The sequence below is a fragment of the Sciurus carolinensis genome, chromosome 18 (genome assembly GCF_902686445.1).
Source record: "Sciurus carolinensis chromosome 18, mSciCar1.2, whole genome shotgun sequence".
In the NCBI taxonomy this organism is placed as follows: domain Eukaryota; kingdom Metazoa; phylum Chordata; class Mammalia; order Rodentia; family Sciuridae; genus Sciurus; species Sciurus carolinensis.
This window is the reverse complement of record NC_062230.1, coordinates 31,792,352-31,798,799: the sequence shown is the minus strand read 5'-3', so window position 1 is coordinate 31,798,799 and position 6,448 is coordinate 31,792,352.

Sequence of the window (6,448 nt, the reverse complement as noted above, 5' to 3'; positions counted from 1 at the left end):
ATAGACCCACAATTGGTTTTGTTTTGTTGTTTGCTATTGAAAAATTCCTCTTTTCCGGAGTAAAACTGAAAAAGGATAAGAAAAATAGACTAAGGAAAAAATATTTGAGATTAAATTAAGTCAAAATGACCCATTTGGAGGTCATGGCTAATCAGATATTTCCAGGAGAAACAAGCTTAGAAAATCAACCTTGAGCCTAAAGGAGACAGTAAGTGGCTTTATGAGTCTCATTTAATTTTTTAAAATTAGGAAACTTCAAAGTCAGAGACTATTTCCATATTTCAAAATGATGTTTCCTATAACACAAAAACATTATAAAAAATAATTTTTAAAAAGCACAAAGCAATGATAATGACGTTCTTCTGTACTTTCCCTTAAAGCATCTTAATAAGAACTGACTGTCAATGTCATAGTCTATTGCTACTCTATAAATGCCAAACCAGGCACATTTTTAGGATTTTGAAGGCAGTGGAAAGATTGTAAGCCTCTGCTGTTCTCTTGTTGTTTTTCTGAGTTAGTCTTTCTTAATAGATTCCTTGGTATAAGTTTATCTTTGCCCAAAGTGGACAAAAGTATTTTTAGTAAAGTCTCCTGACAGTTCAAGAGGAGAAAATTCAGCTTTGAGTAAATATTATATAAAATATGATACATTTAATATAATGTTTATAAAAGATTTTTCTTTTCAGGTGTCCTAGATACATTTATAATACAAATCCACTTGCTTGGCTTTAATTCTGACCCTTTGGTTGTTGCTTTTGCAGTGCTGGGGGTGGGACCCTGGGCTGGCTGCACACCGGGAGAGCCCTCTGCCACCGAGCCCTGGCTCTGGTGCTTCTTAATGTTGTGATTAAGACCTGGTCCACACACTGTACTTGGAGAAAGGCTGTAGAGCCTTCCCCTCGGATTCTCTTCTCCACGTCCCATCTTTGTTTATTGCCGTGAGCATGAATGTTGAGTCAAGTGATGGAGAAGTGAATGTTTGGTTTTGGTAAGTGCAAAATTTCAGTGTCTATCAGAAACGGAGGTCAACACCAGTTGTTTCAGGAAGAACTCTGTTATGTATTTTCTTTGAGCAAGATCTGTATTTATGAGCATTGCCTTAAGCAACCTGATTCCTCCAAGAGTTCTTAAGGTAAAGTTGAATTGATAGTAGTTTTTGGGTTTTTCCTCAAAAGCAATGACAGATCGCTTTGTGGTATAATAGAATAGAGTTGAGCTGCAAGAAAACCCTAATAACACTGGCTAACACAATAAAGTGTACTTCTTTTCACATAAATGAAGTCTAGAGGAAGGTAGTCTGGGGTGAGAATGGTAACTCCACAGTCTTGAGGGGCTTAGGCACCTTGCATACTTAATATGTGACTTTTACCTCATTGTCCAAGATGGCTACTGTTGCTCCAGCCAGCAGAAAGAAGAAGGGAAGGAAAGAGGAGGTGGAATGTGCATGGCTTCTATCTCTGAGGAAGGTTTCCTAGAAGTCATTAGAAGTGACTTTATCTAATGTAACACCTAGAGTTTAATTACATGGCCATTCCTAACTACCAAGGTCTGAGCTGTGTAACCTTTATTCTGGGCATGCCTATCTAAAAATTTGGGATGCTCTTACCATGATGAAAAAGAACAGATCTTGGTCTCTGTCACTAGGGGAAGAGCATGGTCTTTCAAGTCACACATACCTAGCACCTGTTAATTGTGTGATTTTGTGCAAGTCACCTAAGCCTCTGTTTTATAATCTGGAAACAAGCATATAACATGTATGGTCACTCTGGCCTTCCTTCCTAGCCTCCACAAAGCACACCTATAAAACAATAGGACTCTGACATGTGCATCTTCAAAGAGGTCTCCTAATCACACTGTGACACTTCCCACAAACTTAAGTAACTTTGGAAACAACTCTATAAAGTTCCTTCAAAGTCACCTGAACCTCATTAAGTTAGAATCCAATGTTTAGCATAGGGTATTTGTAGAGTAAATGTGGAATGAAAGAACAAATATATTTAAAGAACACACCCATGAGTTCTATTAAGCAACTATATAATAAATACTGACTGGATTAAAAAATAAAGAAAAACAACTATGCAGATTCTTTTATTGTTTTAAAAAATAATTTTGAGTAATTACAGGCTCTGGGCTAGTTAGCCACTGAGAGAGAGAGAGAGAGAGAGAGAGAGACAGAGAGGATGGAATGAGAAAGAAAGATCCTCCCTCCTGGAAGCAATCTGTATTCTGGGGAAGGAGACCTGACTTGCCCCGACTCGAGGACGCAGCATATTCACTACACAGAACTCTGAGAGAATCATGTCTGATTGAACAATAAAATCCACCCTTCAGTGATTTCCTCCTCTGTGGATGTTGGTGGTTCTGCCTGGCTGTACAATTCTCTGTCAAAATCAGCATGATCATAGCATTTCCAATTCAGTTATGCGAGGGATCCCATTTGCTGCCAGATCTATTCTCTCCTCCATCCAAAAGATATCAGGTGCCTTTTACAGTGACAAACAAGTGTGGCTCCTGCTCGTAAGAAGCTCGAGTGTGCTGGAGGAGCGGGCCAGCAGCCAGTCAGTGACGACGCACAGGCGGGGCCGTCCTGGTGCCACCTGGGATGATGGCCCTGTGGCCGAGGTGCTCCCAGAGCCCTACCTTTCAGGTACTGGGTGGTCACGTGCTCAGGAGGAGGCTGGGCTCCTCCCTCACCGCAGGGAGGGGATTTTGACTAGTCCAGGTCCTTGGTGGTAATCTCATCCCCCTTGCTGGTTTAGATTTCGCGCCTCAGATCCGGTTAGTAGCGTTCAAGAGCAAAGTCCAGAGGGGAGCATTTGGGAAAGTTTTCCTCACTTTCAGAAGAAACTCAGAGAAGGAATGCTCTTTCTATTGGACTCTGGGCTTTTAGTGAGGGCTTGATAGTTGCAAGTTGTGAAAACCATTTTGCTTCCAAGAGGAGAAATGTGAGGACAAAAATCACCATGTTAAGAAAAACGAAGGAGGAAGAGATGGGACCTGTGTCCTTGAGGAGACCATCACTCTGGGAATTCCTAATCTCTGGAATTTTTTTAACATAGTATACTCTGGTAATCCCATAAGCCCTTTTGGGTTGTGCTTTTCATTACTTGCTCCTGTTGCGTGGTGTTCCAAAAGCCCATGCTGACACAAGAGTTAGCCTAGCATTGGGGCCCGGACCTGACCTGTGCAGGCAGGAAGCCAGGGAAGGCTGCCTGCAGGAGGAAAATACCCAGCCCCCAGTCAGAAGGTCTCAAACAGCCCCAGAAGGTGCTTCAGGGCAGGGGAGCCACGTGTACAAAGGGATGAAGGTCCAGTAGAGTCTGAGAACGGGCAGAGATGGATGATGCTGGACAAGTAATCGAATCCCAGATTACATATATGCCCTTTGAGAAGCCATAAAGGAAACCAGGACTGGAGGGCCACGTTGAATTTGGAGGCCAAGACTATTTCACCAGTTTGCAAAGTTGTGGGATTTATACCACGCACCTCCCACCATGTTGAATCCGTTCGTACTTCATGCTGTTATTGATAGAGTTGGATTTACGTCTTCCACTTCAGTGTTCGCGTTTTTTAAATCTGTCTCGTCATTTTTGTTTCTCCATTCCTCCTCTATTGCTTTCTTTTGCACTGAAGTGAATATTTTATAATGTGGTATTTTAATTTCTTTAATGATTTTTTTCCACCATTTTTAAATTATTTCCTCTAAGGCTTAAAATACGCTTCTTAACTTATCAGAGTTAGCTTCAGATTTACACTAAATTAATTCTAGCAAGAGAGAGAAATGTAACTCCTACATAGCTTTATTCCTTCTTCCCTCTTTTTGTGGTAGTAAGAGGGAGGTAAGAGGATGAATGTATTAGTCAGGACTCTGTAGAAGAATGGAACCAATATAAATATATGTATAACAAGAGGGGATTTATTAGATTTACCTACATGATCAAAGGCTGAATGGCCCCACAATGGCCACCTGCAGTCTGGATTGCTGGGAAAGCAGTAACTGCTCAGTCCAGGAAGCTGGAACCTCAGAGCAAGGGGACCAAGGAAGCAGCCCCAGTCCAAACCTGAAGGCCTGGAAGCCCTTGGAGAGTCACTAAGGAAGTGGATCCCAATGTCCACAAGTGACGGAAACCCAAAGACGCACAGCTCAGGAAGCATCAGACTTGCATTCTCTGGTGCCTGGTGGGCTTCTCACTTCTGTCTTCGTTCCATCTGTTGGATAGAGTTACCCACGTTCAGGGTGGGTCTTCCCCACTCAGTTTGCTGTCCCACATGCCGTCTGTTCTGGAAACACCCTCATGGACATAGCTGCAGGTGTACTTGGGTGATTTCCTAGGCCCCTCTCAATCCAATCAAGTTGCCATCACAGGGCATTGGGCGAAATGAGGCCTGACTCAGTGTGTCAGTGAGAGCAAGGTGAAGTCCGTCCTTGTGGATTTTGCCCTGAAGTAGCTTTGCCTATGTGTAGATGGCCTTGTAGAACCCACGAGGAATGTAATACAGAGCAGAATCTTGATTGCACGCTCCCCAACCCCCAGTTCAAATATTATCTATAACAATATCTGGGAGGCATCTTTTCTCTTCAGTAAATGGTTCTCGTAAATGGAAGGTGAGACCATGCTGTTGCCCCACAAAGGACAGTCTAATGGTGTTTGTTGTTGGCCTGTAAGGTTGCGACTATCCAGCACCCACATGTCTGTGTCTTTGGTGTCACACTATTTCCTTTTGGGGAAATCCCCTAACCTCATGGAACCCTCCACATGTCCTTCGTGGGGGAAGGAAACCCCCCTCTAGACCTAGGGAAAGCATGTGACTGGACCTAAGCCCATCAGAGCTGCCCATGTTGGGGTCCTACTGAAAGTCAGCTGGAGCCCGTCCTGGGACTCAGGTTGCAGAGCCTCCTTACTACTGAGTTTGGCTCCGGGAAGATCTGTCATGGGGGCACAGGTAGTCATTTTGTCACCACAAAGCAAGAACCTTTCTGAAGATCAATCCAACACACAAGAAGTAGAACCGAGAAATGGAAGGAAGCCTAATGGCGATGTCTGAATGCTGAATCAGCTCTCCCGACGCCAGCCCTGCACACAGGGCTTTCCAGCAATGCCAGCTATGAATTACCACAGTCCAGTACTACTTTAGCTTCTGTTTTTTTTTTTTTTTTTGCTCGAGCTAGTTTTAGTTAATTACAATAGTCTTAATGGAGATGAGCTGTCATGTGACTGTAGCAGACATATGAGTTCACGGCTGCCATCACTGTCACCACCACCACTGTTTCCACTATCAGCAAGATCACCATCGCCATGCCCCAGCGTCATCATCTCATCCTCATCATCACCATCACCAGAGTCAATATCACCGTCACCATCACCAACATCGGCATCGGCATCGCTACCACCACCATTATCACCCGATATCAATATCACCGTCACCATCACCAACATCGGCATCGTCATCACTACCACCACCATTATCACCCGATATCAATATCACCGTCACCATCACCAACATCGGCATCGTCATCACTACCACCACCATTATCACCCGATATCAATATCGCCATCACTGCCACCACCATCAGTATCACCACCACCATCAGTATCACCAGCACCATCAGTATCACCAGCACTACCACCACCGCCATCACTACCACTAGCATTAGTAACATCACCATCACCAACATCAGCATCATCACTACCACCACCATCAATTCCATCATCATCATATCATCATCATCGTCACCATCATTCTCCTCCTCCTCATGACCATCACCATCATCATCACCGTCTCCACCACCATATCATCATCATCACCATCTGTATTAGCAACAGTAGCAACAGCAGGACAAATACCACAAGTATCTCTATAGTTCCTACTGTGTGCCAGGCATGGCTCTAAATGCTTAGACCTACGTACTGAATTTTGTCATCACACACCTCCATGAGGTATGTTCTGTCATTTTCTCCATTTTATAGATGGGGAAACTGAGACACATAATAGCGAAGAGTGGAGATTAGAAGTAGAGAAAAACAGTCCAGGGAAGAAGGCTTTGTACAGCCTCCGAGACTGACCAGGAGAAGAAGGAAGGTACTAACAAAAACATTTTCTGAACATTTATTAAGTGCCAGGTGGATGCTCAGTTCTTAAACTTTATGTGAATACTCTCATTATCCACAAAACACAGAAGTTACAGATGAGGAAACTGAGATGCAGGGAGGTTCAATGACTTGCCCAAGGTCATAGAGCTAGACAGAGGAGGAGCTGGACTTCGAACACTGAGAATTGGCTCCAGGCTTTCTGCTCTTACCCTGTCAGCACTGACCCTGCTCAGATAGGGAGCATGGGACTCTTCTTCCTCACTAGATGGAAACCTGGGTCTATGAGCAGGACCAGCCATGCTTGTCTCTTCAGTTGGATGAACAGAACCTCCAGCATGTGCTTGTAATGGATCAAT